Below are 19,376 nucleotides of genomic sequence, written 5' to 3' on the forward strand. Positions count from 1 at the left end.
GGTGGAGCCTAGGAAGCCAGCCCAGAGAGCCTGTCTCAGCACAGGAGGAGGGGAGCGCTGGGGAAGGGCGCGGAGGAGCGGCAGGTCTGCCTCAGGTCATGGAAGGGTACTCTGCGTGGAAAATAAAATGGAGGCCCGGACAGCGAGAAGGCCAGTGAGAAGGGCTGCTGCCAAAAATCCAGGGGACAGAGGATCCTGGACAGGGGGTGGAGTCACACTAGATGGGAGCTGACCAAAAAAGAGAAAGAAAGGAAAGGGAAGAGAGAGGAGGGAAAGAAAGAAAAAGGGCGAGAAGGAGAAAATAAAAATGGAGTGTAAGAGAAAAGAGTGTATTTTACACGTCAGACAAGAACTCAATCATCAATCATTGAATGTAAGACTCTGTGATGGGGAAAAGGGAAACAGATGCCTCTTCTGTGCTAACCAATGCAGTATGTCCCACCTCATCATGCAACAATCACTGGAGGTAGGAATAATGAGCCTCTATTTTATAGATGAGGCACCTGAGGCCCAGAAAGGTTAAGTAATTTCTACAAGGTCACACAGCCAAAATGGGAGTGCTGGAATCAGAGTCAAGGCGTTATCTAAGTCCAAAGCCTGCTCTTTCCAAACCTCATTCTGGCTGGGTCCAGAGAAGTAATAGACATAGTCCCTGACCTCAAAAACCTCCCTAACCTACAACAACCCCATGAGGTCAGAACTGTTAGGATCCCTATTTTTAGAAATGAGAAAGCCGACACCCAGAGAGGTTAAGTGACTTGCCCAAGTCACAACAGCTAGTGAGTGGCAGAGCCAAGGTCAAACCCTGGTCTAGCTCCAAATACCTTAGCCACTACTCTGTGTCATCATATAATGTCGTTGTTTTGAACTTTAGTCAAGTATATTTTCAAGCCTCATTGTACAGATAGATGGTAGGTAAGAAAGGAACCAAGTCATCTAAGCCCCCCAGAACTCCGAGATGTCCTGAAGAATGCACACACAATACTTCATTGCTGTGTATGCAGAGACGTACAGATATGGACACACCCATAAAGTGCACGCATACACAACATTCCAAAGTCAATTACCTCCTAAATTGGCCTCTGTTATCTGGGTCTCTGGGGAAGGTAAGTAATTTACCCAATTATGATGAACTGCCAAAGCCATCTTGTCCCTCCCAAGAAGTACACGGATGTAGTCTTCAAATCATCTCTTAAAAAGTCACTGGAACACCCTGTGACCACTTCCTTGAGAAACTCCGGGAAGCAGTGGGAGGTGGAAGGTTGAAATGTCAAATATTCATCCCTCAATGATAGAGGGCTCCACAAACCCCAATTCCCAATGCCCTGCTTCCTGTCTAGAGAAACAGCCTCAGCCCCCCTGGTGGGTAACTCAGCTCCCAGCATCAGAAGGAAAAAGTCTCCTTCTGAGAGGCCCTGTGACGGAGGGAAGCGCGTGGAGACCGAGGTTGTCCCCCGACAGTCCTGAGTTCTAAGCCTGTTTCCACCCCTTGCTAGCTATGTGACCCCAAGCAGGTGACTGGGTTCCCTTTGAAACACAATAAGGATAATATAACACCTACTTCTGAGCTACCATGAGGATTATAAAAGAACCCTTAAATAAAGTATCAAGCGCACAGTTGATGCCGATGGAGGGCAAAGTTCAGAGTCTTGACCTTCCCCCTACAAGGTAGAGAGTCACTGACTTCCAACCAACAGAACGTGTAATCACTACCTTTGGCCACCACAAGAAGGAGTTTAAAAAAAAAGCCGTCAGACGTCTTCGCAGAAAGGCAGGCCCATGCATCATTACCACGTTGCTAGGTGCTGTCAAGCCACCCACCTCGTGGCAGAGTGGGCAGCAATTAATGTAATTAGCACAGTGGTGAGTGTCCTCTGCAACAATAAACAGCTCAGCCCTGCAGAACTTGACAGACCTGCTGCTCCCACCAGCCTCCTGATCCTGGACGTCCACTTGGGGAGTGGTGTAGTGTAACTACTGGAAAGAGACTGGCTTTGAGTCAGATGGAACCAGACGTAAATCCTGTCTTTGCTAATTCCCAGCTGTGTGACTGAAGACAAGCTGGGTCACCTCTCTGAGCCTTAGTTTCCTTGTCTACAAAATGGGGCTAATGATATTTTCACAGGGTTGTTATGGTTATCTTTATCAGCATCATCATCATTATCATCACCATCATGGCAGAAAACCCCAAACCAGTCTGGTGTTGAACTGGCAAAAGGGTGGGCCCACACACAGCTGGCCCCAGCACTGGAGCAGCCCAGCTTTCCTTCTCTGGTCAAATTCAGGGCGCGCAGCCCTGTCTGAGTGGCTTAGGGAAACCACTGGAGTTTGGGATGCAAAGAATATTGATACCCAGTCAAAAAGAGAAAGGAAGTACTCCTTGATTTGCTTAATTATTTAAGATAATGTTATAAATAATCACCACAAGTAGTATGAGCGATACCACTTCCTACATAAAACGAAAGCGCCACAGCGATCTGGCAGTTTGTCACAAAAGCACGAAATCCGCTTATAACTTTGGATATGGCAATTCCATCTTAAGAATTAATACCCTCACAAAAGAAGTCAAATAACCCAAAGGTTACTACATGTATGTATGTGTACGGTGAGGTTCTTGACAACGATTAAGAATTCACTAATTCATCTGGCAGTGACTGAGTGCCTACTGGTACCAGGATAAACACCTTGAGTGTGGGGAGATCACATACCACTGGGATTCACTGAAAGGAAGGCTCTCGAAAGGTCCATAGAGTGAATCAGGAGGGAGGGCTCAGTATGGAAATTGTTAAGCAAAACTGCAGCCGAACCCCTGAGCCTGACAAGGGAGCGGACCACGTGGATTCTCGGAAACACGCCTATGAAACGCTGTTAAATGAAAAGAAAGAAAAAAGAAAAATAATCACAGAACTCAGAGAACGTCGGAGCTGGAAAGGATCTCAGAGAACATCCAGTTCAGCAGTTCTCAACTCTTCCCACAGAGACCTTGTGCAAGTGAGCCTCACATATCCTAACAATCTAGGCGGAGAAAAACTAAGTTCTAGGTAATAATAAAGATTCCCAGCTGCTAGCTGTCACTCCACTGTCTTCTCTTCCACTTGAGAAAGCTTTTCAGTACACCAGGGAGTGAGGCTGAAGCTATTAAAGGAATAAATTTTAATAATTTATTTAAAAATTGGGGGTTTGGGAGTCATGACTGCAGTTGAGAACCAGTGATCGAGCCCAGGCCCTCATGCTGCTGATGGAGAAACTGAGGCCCAAGGGACCCATCTACCCCGTCATGCCAGCGCATACTTCTTGCCCAGTTGGTATTTGTTGAATGAGTATTCGTGAATGAGTAGGCAAATGAGATGACATGACCAAAGTTCCCCTGTTGTTTGTGGCTGGGAACACACACCGGTTAACACTTAGGGGCTGGGGGTCATGGTGGAGTGCAACAGTACGATACTGGAGTGCACAAAAATGCCTGTTCATTGTGTCTCCTTTAATCTGCTCCAGTGTAACCTGAGACACAAAACAACGGCCCAGCAGTCAAGGTGGTATAAGGGGGTCGCAGCGACAGCCCAAGGAGACATGGAGTCCCAGAATCCTCGGGACACGCACGGCACCAGTGTCCAGGTTCCCTTGCTTGAAAGCCACAACTGAGGGCTCCTGCGAACGGCGACACTTGAACTGACCATTTAGGAACCAAGACTCTTTTAACAAAACCGGCCAAGTGCAGAGCCTGCAGGGGAGGTCCTCAACGCCTGGTCAATGGTGACGGCCCTTTCCTTCGTCTGGATGCCCCTCCCAACCCCCTTCTCTGCTCAGTGTCAGTGTTTATAGGCTTCATCATGTAGCTCCTCTTCAGAGAGGCCCTCCTGGTCATTCTCTTTAAGAAGGCCCCAGTGTTATTCTTCTTCAAAACCAGAAGGGTAAGGAGATCTTCTGGGTCCGCAGGCTCACGGCCTCCCGGCCCCGTCAGATAACGTTTCCATATTCCCTGCTACACCACAGGGAGCGCACAGCTCCAAAGTTCCAGACATAGGTGACAGGCAATTCCCACCCATTCTTCTCACTCATCACACTTATTGCTTGCTGTGACTTTATACTAATTTGTTTATTTATGATCTCTATGCAGCAACCATGATACTAGTAATGACAGTATTTATTGGGGACTTACTGGTCAGGCACTGCTCTAAGAACTTGACATATCAATTAATTTAATATTCATAACAACCCTCTGACACAGGTTCTATTAGGAGCCTCATTTTACAGATGAGGAAACGGAGATTCAGAGAGGCATCTAGCCAAGTTCACATGGCCAGTAAAGGACAGGGCAGCATCAGACCCAGGCCATGTGGCTCCTGAGGGAAGCACTTAACCTCTAGGCAACACCAAAGGGCCAAGTTGGTGTCTTTTTGCTCACCACTTCATTCCCGGGACTTGTATCGGGCCTCGTATGGAATAAGGGCTCAAGAAATATGTGTAGAAAGAAAGAAAGAAGGGAGGGAAAGAGGGGGAGGGCAGAGGCGAAAGATGTGCTGTTAGCCCCATCATGGCCTTCCTGTGGGTAAAGTAGGGCTGGGGCCAACCGAGGAGTCTCCGCCTCATTTGAGAGCGACAGAGATGCTGGAGATAGAGCTGAGTAAGGCACTGTCCCTGTTCTGGAGGCATGCCTCCATCCTTATCTCAAGGCGGCCCTGTGTTCGGATGCCCCAGGTGAGCCCGGGAACCCCTCAGAGGGGCCAAGGCTCTTCCCTGCTTACAAAAGGCGGTTCAATTGCAGGCAGCCATCCTGCTCCAGGGCCCTGGGAGGGACCGAGGGGGAACCCACATCTCTGAGTGAACTCTGCCTCTGGGGGTCTCTGCTTGCTGTGCTCATAAAGCCTGGATGGCGGCATGGGCTCCTGGCTGAGAGCTGCCCACCGCTGCCCCATCTGCACATGTGGCCTGCTCGGGGTAACACACAATATCGCGACATAGGCTGCTGGAAGACAAGCTGAGACTGATGACTAGAGAGAGGGGAGCAGGATAACGTGCAAGATGCTTATTTCACACTGACTTTTCCCATGTTAATATTTTGTACCACCGAGAGCAGCAGCTGAGCAGACACTACACTGACACAGCTGAATGCAGTTGCCACAGAGGGATACAGTTCTGGGGGAACTGGACATAATGCCCTTTGGCCCCAACCACCTGCTGGGCGTGTGCATACATGCTCTTTCCAGCAAGAGTGTATTGTACGGCACAGCCTGTCCTCGAGCGTTTGCCCTGACCTCCACAACTCAGCAGCCTCAACCCCACTTACGCCTCCCATCAAGCTACCTTTGCCAGTTTTAAAGTAAGGTTCTATATTTGCTTCAGTATGTATGTGTTTGTATTTCTTTATTTAGTCAGAATTTAACAAGTCTTTTTAGCTCTATTATTTTTATTAGGATATTTGGAGCTTATCTTAGCATTGTGGTTACAATATTGTACAGGCTTTTCAGTTCTCTGCCCCAGCCCTATTCTTGCAGAAAGCCTTGATATTTTTACTGTATATCTATGCAGAACACAAAGTGTTTCAGGAACACATATGTCACATTGTAGCAGAGCTGCCGGCCTCAGTTCACCAAACACTTTTCTACTCGTTATTTCGGCATTCCCTACATCAGCTCTTTGCAGGGGCAGAAATGGCAATCACCACTCTCACTTTCAGAGGAGGAAACTGAGGCTCAGGGACATTAAATGACTTGTTTCAAGGAGACAAAATAGGACTTGAATCCAAGTCTCCAACTCTGAGTCCATTTAGCCAGTCTTCAGTGAACCCACAACACTTGGCACGTTTCCTAGCACATGGCCAGCAATTGATCAGTAAGTTACTCTGAGAACAAATAACACTGCCCCCACATCATTCATCTAACAATATAGCTCATGACTGCCATTTTGAAAAAAAAAATTAAAGAAAGGAAGAAGGTAACTAAATTTTTTGGGTTCCTACTATAAGTTAGGAATGACACTAGATGCTTTGTGGACACACACACACACACACACACACACAAGCTGTGAGATAGCTGTTGTTTCATTTTACATGTGAGAAACTGATGCTCAGCAATTTAAGGAAATTGACCCAAATGACACTACTAGGAAGGAAATGAGTTGAGATTTGAACTCAAGTCTTCCTGATTCCAAAACCCATACTTTTCCGCTCTATCAGTGGAGAACGCCTGCCACTTGTAGAGTAAGAGACAACTTTCAGTGGTACACGGACAAATCTATTTATTTTAATGGCTACGTATTCACTTTCACAGTTGTCTAAAAATTTATGGCAAGAAATAGTTGTTATCCATTTTAACAGTAACGTATCATCTCCTATAAAAATTTCTTTAAAAAAGTGAATCAATTTAATGAAAAATATTAAGTAAATTGATTTTAAGATATAAGTGGACATAGCAAAGTGGAAAAAGTGTTGAGCAGATGACTAAAACTTGAGGAAAACCACTCTTAATCCTAACAAATAAATTCCTTAATAAAACATTACCTTCCTGCAAGTAATTCCAAGGAGCTATTTCAGCAGATGCTTTCCAAATTACCTAGACTACAAAGGAAACTAAAACAGGCATGATGCCCTGGCCAGGGTTTTAAGGAATTTAACACGCTCCTCTTTATTTCAGCATCTGTGCTATTTGGTGTTTCTCTGCAGGACTCAGAAGCAGTCGGTCTAAGAGGTGCCTGGGTTCTCTCAAGACAGAAGCAGCAAAAGGAGACTTCAGACATTTTTTTTTTTTTAAAGATTTTATTTTTTTTTATTTTTCTTTTTCTCCCCAAAGCCCCCGGTACATAGTTGTATATTCTTCGTTGTGGGTCCTTCTAGTTGTGGCATGTGGGACGCTGCCTCAGCGTGGTTTGATGAGCAGTGCCGTGTCCGCGCCCGGGATCCGAACCGACGAAACACTGGGCCGCCTGCAGCGGAGCGCGCGAACTTAACCACTCAGCCACGGGGCCAGCCCCTCATACATTTTTTAAAGACAGCAAATGGAAGTTCCAGGGCCTAATGAATATTCCCAAATGATCCATAACCTTGATGTTTGTGTTTTGCAGAAAAATAATGTAAAAGGCCCTAGGCCCACTCAAGACATCTGAGTTTCCATCCCAGTTTGGCCACTAACTTACTGTATCACTCAGGTACAGCACAGCTGGGGGCTCACTGTCCCCATTGGCTAGATGAAGGCATTTTGATGTCCATAACCATTTTCCAGCAATGTGAGACACACCCACTCAAGAATGACTATAACTGGCAAACGCAGCTGTCCATGGAAATTAGGAGGCAGCCCCCTACTACGGGCACCAGAGTCCTTCCAGGTCTGAGAGTCTGTGATTTCATGATTTAAGTTCCTTGGATTGCAGATGGTCACACAAGTAGCAGTGATGTATACAGAAGGCCGTTAAACGTCTCCAGATAATGCATTCTGCCACACCACAGGCAGCATAAGCCAAGCTGGTGCAAACGCCTCCCTGCCCCACCAGGCGATGAAGACTCTGTTCATTAAACGTCCGTGCTCATGTCACTGTGCTCATCATAACTGTAGATATGGAGTTTGAATTTTTAAGAAATGCATAATGCACCTTTGGAACATATTGAACGCAATTTAAACTATCCCTGGTAAGTATTTCTCTTTTCCTCACTTTGTTATTTTTTTTAACCAAGAAAGCAATTAATGCTTATTGTAGTATATTGCTATAAACTCCCCCTTCCACAACCTCCATGACTTCCCAGCTCCACTGATATTAGACTTGGCCAAGTGACTTGCTGCAACTAACATGATGCAGGCAAAGTGATGACATACTAATTCAAAGCCTCGGTCTCAAAAGCCTTCCTGTGTTTCCATTGACTCCAATCTCCGCCATGAGGGGAACAGATCCCTGGTAGATTCTGCCTCTCTAGGATGATTCTAGAATGAGACACATGGAGCAGATCTGAATTTGACCCCCAGCCCTATTTCTCCAGGTTACACGTGAATACACACAACACTGCACTAAAGTCAGCAGCTCCAGGAAAAGCCATCATCACTCCTTAGAAATGTGCAGGGGAGGCAGGCACAGTGGGGAGAAAGGGGATGGGGCCTTGGGAAGGCTGACGCCTCAGCTGGTCTGCGGACCCACAAGCGGAAAATAAAATACTTAACACTCTACAGCACTCAGATTCTGTGGCAGTTTGTTTCACAACAAAAGCTGATTAATCCACCAATTGTGACAAGTAAAAATTTATAGAAATCATATATTTTAAAAAGTGAATAAAATCTCTCTAATCCCACCCTCAAGTAAGGTAGCTGATCATAACCATTTGATATGTAACTTTCTACTCTTTTCTCTGAGCTTCCGAAGGATTAAATGAGCAAATGCATGTAAAAAGGCACTTAGCACAGTGATGAGCATGTGATATAAGCACTCAATAAACATTGGCAGTTTTTATTAATATTCTCATGCAAACAAATATACTCCGATATAGGGTTTTTTTTAATTTATGCAAAAATAAGCCCATGCTATGCACATGACTCTGCAACTTGCTTCCTTCATGTAATGTTGTATCATGGGCTTTTCTTCAAGTCAACTCATCTTTTTAAGGGCAATTAACTCATCTTTTAAAATGACTACATGATATTCGATGGTTTGAATATAACATAACGTATTTTACCTATTTCCATTTTGTAGCTAAAGAAACTGAGACTCAGTTTGCTGAAAAGGTGTTTGCCAAACCATTTGCTGCCCCTCCCTCCCCATCAAGCCTTGGTCAATCAAATTGATTGACCAATCAAAGATGAGTGGAAGTGACATGTGGGCAAAGCTTTAAGAGCTATCCCACGGTGTCACCTCCTCCTCTTCCCTGGGACACACAGCAATATCTCAGACGGGGGCTGCTCCTTCAGCCTGGGTCTCAGAGTAAAGAGTTAAGGCCTAAGTCAGGATGGGAACGCAACATGCATATGAAATAAACTCGTGTGTTTTAAGCCTCTGAGATCTGAGGGCTGGTTTGTTGCCACAACATAATTTAGAAAATGCTAATACAGTGTTTCAAGACTCTCAAGTGTTTGGGTGTTCACTGAAAATACTCATCATCACTGGTGTGGCCAAGCACCCACATGCTAGTCGATCAAGATGTGGGTTGACGGAATAACGGGCAACAATCTCCTCCCTAACTTCATGTTTAAAAATTAGCAGTGACCTTCTCCCCTACTGCCAATGACAGAACATAACAGCACCACAAAGAAGATAAGTCTGGGGCTACTGATGCAGGGGACCCACCTCTTCAGGTGGGAAGCCTCCTAGGTATGTCAGGATCATGAAGATGGTGACCCGGTTTCTCCAGGTTGCAAACTACACACACACGCACCACTGCCCTGAAGACAGCAGCAACAAGAAAAGCCATCGTCACCACTCAGAAAACTGCAGAGGAGGCAGGAGCCGCGGAGAAAGGGGACTGAGCGGGGCCTTAGGAAGGCTGATTCCAGCTTCCCTGGACATCAGCTCTGGACCTCTGTTTGCTCAGAGGACTTTTGTGAGGATCCAATGATGGACAGCAGGTGCAGCTATAACTAATAAGAAAAACATTGACTTTGATTTATTTTGTGTGTGCGTGAGGAAGATTCGCCCTGAGCTAACATCTGTGCCAATCTTCCTCTTTTTTTTGCTTGAGGACGATTAGCCCTGAGCTAACATCTGTGCCAATCTTCCTCTACTTAGTATGTGGGATGCCACCACCGCATGGCTGATGAGTGGAGCAGGTCCAGGCCCAGGATCCAAACCCGCAAACCCCGGGCCGCCAAAGCAGAGTGCGCGGAACTTTAACCACTCGGCCATGGGGCTGGCCCTATTTTGATTTTTTTATTACAAGTGTAATACGTGTTTATTGTGGAAAGTTTTAAACAGAAAAGCATAAGGGGAAAAATGGAAATTACCCAAATATCACAACTGTTGACATCTTGCTGGTTAATCGGCCATATTTTCTGCTAGGTAAATGCATACACATATTACAGTACAAGGCCTTCTGTATGCATTTATTAGGAATGTGCCCAAATATATTACGTGGCCCTCATCTCATGCTCATCCTCTCCATTCTTCCTTTCCAGCTTACCTTTTGGTCCCTCCAAACACGCCCCACCTTCAGGATTTTGTATGTGCACGCCCTCTTCCTAGAACGCTCTTTCTCTCTCCGCTGTTTCTTCTTCTGGCTACTCCTACTTATCCTTGAGGTCTCAGTTTATTCATCACCTCCTTAGAGAACAATTCTCTGACTGCTACCTTTGTCACCAGCCCCTTTGTGAGCACCCAGAACATCCTGTTCTTCTTCCTCATAGCATTATCATACTGGACTAGTCTTGCCTCTTTGTTATCTTGTTTTCCTTGCTGTACTCCAACTCATGGGCAGGTACTGTAGCTTTTGCTCATCAGCATTTACCAGTGGCCGGCCCATAGCAAATGGTCAAAAATTGTTGAATAAATGAACAAAATATTTAACAATATGTGTTACCTATATTTCTTTTGAAATCCCCAAAGTATATGTCATTTCTCAATAAATATCCACTGAAATGTTAAATATAGAAAAAGGTACAAGACATGGCAACATGTCTCACGAAGTTTATAAATTAGATAGGAGAAAACATTAGCAACAGGAAGCCTCAGGATGTCATTCAGGGCTAAGTTCTCTGCTCCTGCCTCCTCTCCGAGTTCTCTTAAGACTGGAAAGGGCAGTACACAATCCCTAACTTCAGTTGCATATTTTTCCTCTCATTGAGGATATCCTGTAGTACCAGTTGGAATAAGAAGACCCTAGCAGCTTCACATTTATACTCCAAAATCTTGGTGCTTCGACACAATAAAGTTGATTTCTCACTCAGGCAAAGTCCAATGCGACTGTTCCTGCTTGGCGGGCAATCTTCCATGCGGTCATTCAGAAATCCAGCTCCTTCCATCTACCTTCCATCTGACCTTCTCTACGTCCCGTCCCTGATATTTAACCAGGAGATGGGAAGAGAGAGTTTTATGAGCCAGGCTTGTAAGTAGCACACACTACATTCATCCTCTTTTCATTGGCTAAAACCCAGCCACATGGCCACACTTAATTACAAAGGAGGCTGGGAAATGTAGTTTATCTGCATGCACAGGAGGAAAAGGAAAAAGAGTTTGGTGAACACTGAAGTTCTTCTGCCACAAATGGCAAGGGAGTATCTAGTCTTAAGTGATCTCAAGTACCAGTAATTTTGATTTATGGATAGTGAAAACACTTGTTTTGGTAGAAGAAGGTCCTTCTAACTTAACACTGGACATAAGAAAATATCATCCCAGGTTTTCAAATTTTGAGAGTAAAAAAAGGGTCAACGCCAGACTTGAGAAACCACCAATACTGGTGACCATTCCCCGACAAATTCTAAAAGAGAATATCTAAAGATGGCTTTTATGAACTTTGAAAATAAAATGATGATTGCAAGTTACTATGGGCTCACTAGGAATTATCATAAACTAACCCAGCATGCTGTCTGGCACAGAGTAGACAATAACGATGTATTGAACAGATGAACTTCAAATCTACTTTTAAGGCAACTATCCCATTGATAAATGACTGTAACTTCAGAAAGTTCTGCCTTAAATACAGCAGTTTGCCTCTCTAACTTCTAACCATTACCCTCACTCTGACCTCAAAACCTACAGAATAAGTCAACTCTCCCAGGTGACAGTTGCACAACTATTTGGAGACTTCCGTATGTGCTCTCATGGTCTTTTATTTTCCCCCCTGGGTAAATATTCCCAGGGCCTTCAATTCCTCTCTGTGGGACAGAGTGTCAAGCTTCTCACCACTTGGCCGACCTTCTCTGAGATCTCTCTGCTTGGTCGAAGTTGCTCTCCACAGTTTCAGGTCCACAATGTTCCCAATGAGCTCCAACCAGCAGCATTCAGTAGAATTATCACTCCCCAGCTCTGAGTATCAAAAGAAGTATTTAAACAGTGAAGATGCTGCCAAAGGGATCCTGCATTGGGAAAAGGGCAGGACTTGGAAGACAGCCTCTAAGGACTCTTGCCACTTTATGACCCCTCAGGTTTTGTGGAAGTGTGAGTGCTGGGAAGACATTGCCATAAGGGTGACGGTGTATACAACAGGTACACATTCCTCCTTGACAAAAGTCTAGTCCACGCATACCCTCCAATAACTCAATTCACTTGCATAGTTGTATTTCAGCTTTCTTCATTTCTGCCTCTTTACTCCAATTGTGATGTGGATGCACATATCCAAGCTGAAACATGAAAAAAGGGGGAGGGCTGTGGGGGAGAGAATGGAACATTCCAAAATTAGAAACCAGTCCCTAGCAAATGAGAACTAATTTTGTGGAGAGTTGATCCAAGAGAAGGACTGGCACAGGCGCTCTGATGTACGACAAACATCTATTGAGCACTGCCTATGTGCCAAGCACCACGCTAAATGCTGTGGGTACGGTGAGTACCAAGAGATGGTACCATCCTCCCTCTTGAAGCTTGGCCTCTGGTAGGCAATTAAATGAAGAAATATGGAATAACAAATTAAGACAAGTTCTACTGTTACGAAGAAATCTCTGTTTCGCTGGCTTCAGGTTTCCACGAGGGGACATTTGCTAGAGAAACACTTCTTTCTCCATCCCTTATTTACTCCCCATGGGAAGAAGAGTGCATTACCTGATTGCTGAGTTCAGGAGAAAGACCCAGCATGCCCATCTCAGCCATTTGCTCTCTCTTCTCAGATCAATCTGTCCACAGGATTTACACACTCGTTGTCCATGTGGAAGAGGCCTGCAACTGCCCACCTCTGCCAGGGACCAGTGGGTAAATTTAATTCAGGGTGAAGTGTTAGGAAATCCGTGTGGCATCTAGTCTGCCATGCCCTCCCATCTGTCCTACAGTAGCCATCAAGTTGACATTTCCATTCATCTGACTCTTGTATGTAACTTTCAGCTGGGTCTGAACTCAAGCGGGAAAGAAAGGGGTGTTATTTATCACCCTCCTGAAATCCCAACAGCTATAAAGAAAAAACATAGGGACTTATGAGAAAGTACAAGAGGGGAATCTAATTGAGATGGGAGGAAGGGTTTGATGCGAAACAGCCTCTGTAAGTGTCATTTAAGCTGACATCCAAAGGAAACAGAAATTGACCAAGCAACAAGGAAGAGGTGGGAGGATTCATATGAAGGTTCTTAGGCAAGACACAGTTTCTCTTGTTTGAGGAACTGAAGACGTCCAGTGTGGGAGTCACCAGAGCTGGTCACCTAATTCTTGCAGCTCTCTGCCTTCCAGGCAAATCGGATTGTACTTCCTGAACTCCTTGGTCCCGTCTCACGGTGGGGGGGCCATGAGACTAGTTTAGCCAATGAATTGTGAGAAGCGACCTGTGACATTCTCTGGCAAAGGTACTTAATTGCCTGGCTAAGACCCTTCAAAACTCACTCTCCCTCTTCCACGAGATCTGTGACGTTCCTGAAAGCCGGTGCTCCATCAGGCTGCGTCCCAGAGCAAAGCAATGTGACCAGCGTCCCTGCCAACCCTTGATGGACACAGAACAGAAGGAATTAGACTTTTCTGTCTTAAGTCACTGAGATTTGGAATTGTTTTTCACTGCAGCATAACCTGGGCTATCCTGACTGAACAGTCACAGCTAGCGTGGCTGCAGAATGGTAAGTCGGGAAGAAGCACTAGATATTTCAGCCTGGCAAGGCAGGAGAGGCCAGATCATGGGAGATCTCAGAGGAAAGGTAAAGAATCTGGGTTTTATCTCAAATCCAATAGGATGTGCTTAAGGAGGTTCCAGCGGGGGGAGTTTGACACATTGCAACTTTTGTGTATTAAAACAAGGTACTGTTGCTATTTGACTATTAAAAGGCCCCCTTAATTCCACTGTAGAAAAGGATATTTTTAAAAAATCCATCAACAAGCATTTACTGAGCACCTTCTATCCTTTCATGTGCCAGGCACTCCATTAAGCATTGGAGATACAAAAATGAATAAGGCACAGCTCCTGAATTTGGAGTGAGGGACATAAGAAGACATTTACAAGAATACGTGATAGACATGCTCTGCTTCAGGTATGTACCCTGTGTGGTGAGACGAAGATAATACCTATTTGAGGGTAGGGTGGGAGATGGGGTAACAGGAAGCTTCAGAGGGAGCAATTATTTAAGCTGGGTCTTGAAGGCTGAGTAGGAGTTTGCACGGTGGCACTCTGACTAAGGATAAAAGTAAATGGAAGGACAGGAAAATGCCAGAGGAATGGAAAATGGTTAGGGTAGCTAGGACTCCTCGGACTGGGGGGAACTCGTAGGACAGGGTGTGGCGACTATGTTACTGTTGGCAAATACCTGCCGCCCCTCCCCACTGACGTCAGGCTTGGCCATGGGAACCGCTCTCAGCAGCTTTCGGCACACGCTCTTTTCTCTCCCCCATAACCATCAGCAATGTGTCAGAAAGGGTCCCAGAGCAAAGATCGTCTATGTGAAGCAGAGACACAGCCAACCCTTAAGGAGCCTGCAGTATGCATGAGAAGTAATTCTGTGGCTGTCATCCAATAAGACTTTCGGATTGCTACCAGGGCATAACCGGGCCTCTACAAAGGTGTGCATTTCCAGCCCTTGACTTCCAGCACATTGTGGGATCGCACTTTCCTGCACCCTTTAAGTAAGACACAGACATGTGACTAGTTTTTGACCAATAATGTGTAAACACAAGTAATATATGTCACTTCTGAGGAAGGTTTTAAAGCCAAAGTGAATTCACCATGCTTTCTGTCCCCTGCCAAAGGGCCTGGGATGGTGGTGGAAGCACAGATCAAGATGAAACCTTCTTCAGACTCGGTCTCAGAGTGAGTCCGTTCAGCAGCGCCCCTGTGACCTTGAACATGTAGTATCAGCAAGAAATACAGTATTTTTGCTAAGCCACTGAGATTTTAGGATCATCTGGTATGGTGGCAAACCTAGCCTATCCTGACCATAAAAATTGGCACCTAGACATGGTTAATGTAACAACAAAAATAATAAAAGTAAGCATCCATTTCCAGGACAGTAGCTAAGAACACTGTTATCAGAAGCCAAAAGGTCGGTGATCTATTTGGTGAACACATCACCTGTGCCAATTTAGAAGGCATGTCATGAACTTAATGAACTCAAGCAAGAAACTGCAAAACAAAATGCTAGTGGCATGTGTCGGTGCCTGTTAGATGTATTTGGAAACTTATTACAAAAAAAGAGAGGAGCTCGGAGAAGATTTGGCCAGTTTGCGGGCAAGAATGAGAGAGAGTAGGGACAATCTGTAAACGCAGAGATTTGTAGGGCTCGAAAAGGCTACTGTTTCTAATCTCAACTAGCAACATATAAAATTAAGAAATGTGTTCAGCAAGAACTCATCCTCGGTCAAGTGAACTGTATGGCCTCAAACCTACGGTTAACCCCTCTGGATAAATTAAGATGATACCAGCAATGTTTTCCACTGGACAAAATAGCTGTGCAAATGGAGGCAGTGAGACCCTCTCACCAAAGCGCAAAGCACTCAAACCAAGTCAGGAGAGAGGGCATGGGCGAGAGGGCACAGCAAGTCTGAGAGCAAGAGGACGAAGAAATGCAAAAAAGAGAGCAAACCATGGAAGTGCATCTAGAAAAGAACTGGCTGTGGCCATTGGCACATGGAAGGTCTAGAATCAAAGAGAGAGAAGCCTAGTCTTTGTGAGAGTTGTACTGAAAAAACATCCGACCCGACCAAAGGACGCTGTACTTGAGACTGACTCTCACTCTGAACCCCTCCCCCGATTTTTAAAAGCTTATTTGAAAACGTACGCCTCTATGCCTGCTTTAGGTGTGGAAAAGGAAGGCTCTCAGAGGGCAGAGTCAGGGGTCTCAGGAAACAGCGGATAGGGCAGCTACCCTCGGGAGCAGAACCAGGGTCTAACGGGGGTGTTGGGTAGGGGTCCTCCACACGTCTGCGCAGTGGGCCAGCATCTACCGTGGCCTCCCATTCCTTCACTTTCCAAACGGTATGTCCATTGCATTATCCCGTCCTTGTCCCACCGTCACATATGGAGGGTGTGCAGGGTGGGTATCTTGCCTTTAGGTGTGGAGTCAACTGCGTGTCACACAGACCTGCACAGCGAGCTCGATACACTGGGCCTAGATGACTCTCTAGCATTGTCTCCCTTGAGGAGCGAATGAGGGAGCTCACCTGTGGGAGGACGACAGCCAGACACTTGGCGCACAGAAAGGGGGAGTGTTAGAGTCTTCTGTGTTGTTCCCCAAATATTCCTGGCTCTCTCCCTTCGAGCCACTTGGCTCACAGACATTTAAAGTGAGGCGTGGCTGCGTGACTTACTTTGGCCAGTGATGCAGGAGCAAAAGTGCAGAGTGTCACTTCCAGGTGGATGCTCTGAGAGCCAGTGAATAATCCGCGGCCTCCTCGCCCCCCAGCCAAGACAGGAGCGAGAAGCACGCGCCAGGATGCAGTCCTCTTCAGCGCGAGGCCTCCAGGGAACACGGTGAGCAGAAGTCTCCTGCAGACCACAGTGGGCACCCAGCGTGAGCAAGAAATAAAGTGCCCTGGGGTAGCCCCTGAGGCACAAGGCTGCTGTCAGGGCAGCACAGGCCCGCCTTTCCTGACTTAGCCTGGTGGGGAGAACTGAGGCTGGAGAGCAGGAGCGGGACTGCAACCGGCCCCTTCTCCCAGGCAAAGGCATCTGAACTCTCTGCTGGTTGTACAGGGAAGCCAAGGACTGCTTCCTGGCAGGGGCGTTAACATGAACAGATCTGTTATTTTTTGGATGAAATATGATATTTCTCAACATAAGGAGAAATCAGCCTACTAAACCACATAAGGCAGAGAGGAAGACACAGAACCCTTAGGCAAAAGACACAGATTTATACAAACCTTAAGTCCTGAAGTTTCTAAATACAGGCACTCTGAGAGGAGTTAGAGAGGATCAGGCAAGACCGTTCCTTCCATCCGACCATCTAAGTGTCATTTCCTCTGCAGACAACCACATTTTACAACAAAGTCTTCTGGAGCCGAGAATGTACAAGGGAGTGTAACAGACCAGAGGTCAATTTCCAGCTGCCTGTGTGACCTGAGCAAGATACTTCAACTCTCTGGGCCTAGTTCCTCGCATGTTAAACCCAGATAATAATATATGCAGCTCAAGACGGTTGTGAGGTGAAATGGCATCAATCGCTAAGGCGAATGCCCCGCTGACAGTACGTGTTTAATACATGAAACGTATTTTTATTACTGTTATCATAAAAATTATTAAGAACACCACCTCCTTTTGATTACAAAAGAAAACGATTCAGGGCAAGTCTAGAGGAGAAGGTTCCCTCCTTGAGGGAAGGAACTGCATCTTGTCATCACTGTATCCCCCCGCCCCTGCCCCCGCCCCAGCTCAGAGCCGATCTCGGAGCCGCTCAGTCTTCCTAACCGCACAGGGAAGGAGGTGAGCGCCTGGAGGGGAGAAAAGTGCTCAGGATCCCCCTAACACGGCTGCTGTCGGGCTGTCGACTCTCCACTCTCAAAGCCACAAACACTTTCAGGCTCGCGGTTACAAGTCCAAGGTGGATCCCCCAAGTTCTGAAGCAGAAAAGCAGCGTGAGAACCTAGGAAGGTAAGCCGCTGCAGGTCCAGCGCCAAGCCCCAGCCCTCCACGGAGGCCCAGCCAAGAGCTGACGCCCACCCGCTCCTCCCCCGGGAGTCGGGACGCCTGGTCCTGCCAAAGCACAGCCGCACAGCCTGGCACTGCACTGGGGCCCTGGGAAACTCCGAGGGGGCAGGGGAGGGGGCCGCCCCGGACCACCGCCCAGCCCCGGAGGCGGCGATGCTACTAGCTCAGCGCGGGGACGCGGGTCTCGCCGGCCCCCGCAGAGAGGCCCCGAGGCTCCGGGAAGCTCGGGACTCGCTGCCGTCACCCCGCGGCGGCGCGGGCCGCACCGAACCCACGACTGCCGCCTCGGGACTCTCCGCCACGCACTTCTGGCCCCAGAGGCGCGGGGGCGGCGGCGTCGGAGCGGCCGCCAGCATGGGTCTAGCGCTTCCTAGAGGCCGCAGGACGCGGGCCCGCCGCCGGCCGGCGCCCACCTTCCCCGGCCCCGGCCCGGCCCAGCCCGGCCCGGCGGGGCTGCGGCGGCCCTCTCGGAGCCGTCTTCCCGGAAGCGGATCGGGGCGGGAGCGGGGCGCGTGTGAGTGTGAGCGAATGTGAGCGAGCGTGAGCGCGCGGCGGCGGGAGCGGGCGCGCCCGGGTTCTCCGAGTGTCGGATTCCCTGAGCGCCCCGCCGGGGCGGCGGCCGCCCGCGAGCTCGGCAGGGACAGGCGCCCGCGCGCCTCCACGCGGCCCGCCCCGAGCGGGAGCCGCCCCGCGCCCACCCCGGGGCCGCGAGCCCTGAGGCCGCTCCCGCCGGAAGCGGGGGCCGGCCCGCGCGGCCCCGGGGGCAGTGCCGTCCGCCGCGCAGCAGCCCGCCCCAAGCCCGCCTGCCCGAGGCCGCGGGCGCCGTCCCCCGTCAAACCCCACGACGTCAGCCCACAATGCACCGGTCCGGCCGGAGCCACGCGCGGGGGGGGGCGTCCCGCGGGGGGGAGGGGAAAGAAGGGCCCGACTGTGGGAGGGCAGCGGAGCATTACCTCATCCCGTGAGCCTCCGCGGGCCCAGAGAAGAATCTTCTAGGGTGGGGTCTCCATGGCGACGGGCGGGCCCGCCCCCCTGAGAGCGACGCGAGCCAATGGGAAGGCCTTGGGGTGACATCATGGGCTATTTTTAGGGGTTGACTGGTAGCAGATAAGTGTTGAGCTCGGGCTGGTGAAGGGCTCAGAGTTGCGCTGAGTGGCTGGAGCGGCGAGGCGCCGGCGGCGTGCGCGGACTCGGCGAGGCGGGCGGGCGGGCAGGACGGCGGCGGAGTCGGCCCCGCGCGCCTCGCCTTCGTTCCCATCTCCTCGCCGGCCGCCCGGAGCTAGCGCCTGTGGCTCCCGGGCTGGTGTTTTGGGGAGCGCCCGGAGAGCCCCTTCTCCAGCCGCCCCCGGGAGGGGAGCCCCGCCGCCCGGGCGCTGCTGTGACAGAGCGGCGACTGTCGCCGGGAAGTCCGGAGAGCGGCTGCAGCGGCAGAGAACTTTCCTGACCAGGAGGACAGGGGACGAGGGGCCCCGGGTCTCGGAGCGAACTTTTGCAAAGCTTCCCTCCGCCGGAGCCGCGGCGGCGGCGGTCACGAACGGCGGGCGCGGGGAGGAGCGAGGAGAGGCGCGCTCCGCTCCGCGCGCACCGGCTGCTGAGCTTGGGCGCGCGAGCCGCGGAGGAGGGCACGGGCGTCGGGGCGGCGGAGACCCGCCGCCGGCCGGCCACCGCGGGGCGCGCGCGGGCCGGCGCCGCCGGAGCGCGGCTGCCTCCG

Source organism: Equus quagga, chromosome 5 (genome assembly GCF_021613505.1).
Source record: "Equus quagga isolate Etosha38 chromosome 5, UCLA_HA_Equagga_1.0, whole genome shotgun sequence".
NCBI classification, from domain to species: domain Eukaryota; kingdom Metazoa; phylum Chordata; class Mammalia; order Perissodactyla; family Equidae; genus Equus; species Equus quagga.